The sequence below is a fragment of the Eubalaena glacialis genome, chromosome 13, assembly GCF_028564815.1.
Source record: "Eubalaena glacialis isolate mEubGla1 chromosome 13, mEubGla1.1.hap2.+ XY, whole genome shotgun sequence".
Taxonomy (NCBI): Eukaryota; Metazoa; Chordata; class Mammalia; order Artiodactyla; family Balaenidae; genus Eubalaena; species Eubalaena glacialis.
This window is the reverse complement of record NC_083728.1, coordinates 94,825,688-94,826,511: the sequence shown is the minus strand read 5'-3', so window position 1 is coordinate 94,826,511 and position 824 is coordinate 94,825,688. Positions and strand designations below refer to the sequence as shown.

General features: G+C 47.6%; 1 non-coding gene across 1 annotated transcript; it reads left to right on the top strand.

Moving 5' to 3' along the window:
• Window positions 1-473: 473 nt before the first annotated feature.
• LOC133104617 (small nucleolar RNA SNORA62/SNORA6 family) lies at window positions 474-623 on the top strand. The gene has a single exon (XR_009703674.1). It is a non-coding gene; the product is annotated as a small nucleolar RNA SNORA62/SNORA6 family (small nucleolar RNA).
• Window positions 624-824: the final 201 nt, after the last annotated feature.

Sequence of the window (824 nt, the reverse complement as noted above, 5' to 3'; positions counted from 1 at the left end):
CCTAGGCATGGAACAGCTGGCCCACATGGCAGGTATATGTTCAAGTTTCTAAAACTGCCAGACCGCTTTACAAAGTGTTTTTTTGTTTGTTTTTTTTAATAAATTATTTATTTATTTTTATTTTTGGCTGCCTTGGGTCTTTGTTGCTGCGCACGGGCTTTTCTCTAGTTGCGGCGAGCGGGGGCTACTCTTCGTTGCGGTTCCCAGACTTCTCATTGGGTGGCTTCTCTTGTTGCAGAGCACGGGCTCTAGGCACGCGGGCTTCAGTAGTTGTGGCACTCGGGCTCAGTAGTTGTGGCTCGCGGGCTCTAGAGCGCAGGCTCAGTAGCTGTGGCGCATGGGCTTAGTTGCTCCGCGGCATGTGGGATCTTCCCGGACCCGGGCTCAAACCCGTGTCCCCTGCACTGGCAGGCGGATTCTTAACCACTGCACCACCAGGGAAGTCCCTACAAAGTGTTTTTTTTAAGTATTCCCCTGCACATTGTTAGAGCTTGGAGTTGAGGCAACTGGCCGATGAACTCACAAGCGTAGGTAGTGTGCTACGTGAGGGGCAAGTTTTTCGCTAACACCACAAGGGTCTCTGGCCCAATGAGTGGAGTCTGATAATAATACTTGCTACAAATGTATGATTTTAATGTATGAAAGCTTTAAGGAGAGAGGAAAACATTTTTAAAATGGCTTGTGTTCTCTTCTGCTTTTCTCCATTATTTCTTACTCTTGGACCTCTCAGGCATTACTTGGCCATTCTGTTTTCAGACTAACTTGATGTATCCTGATGTAAGATCCTAAAAAGGGAGCTCACTCAGTGGGTCTGATTTGGTGGA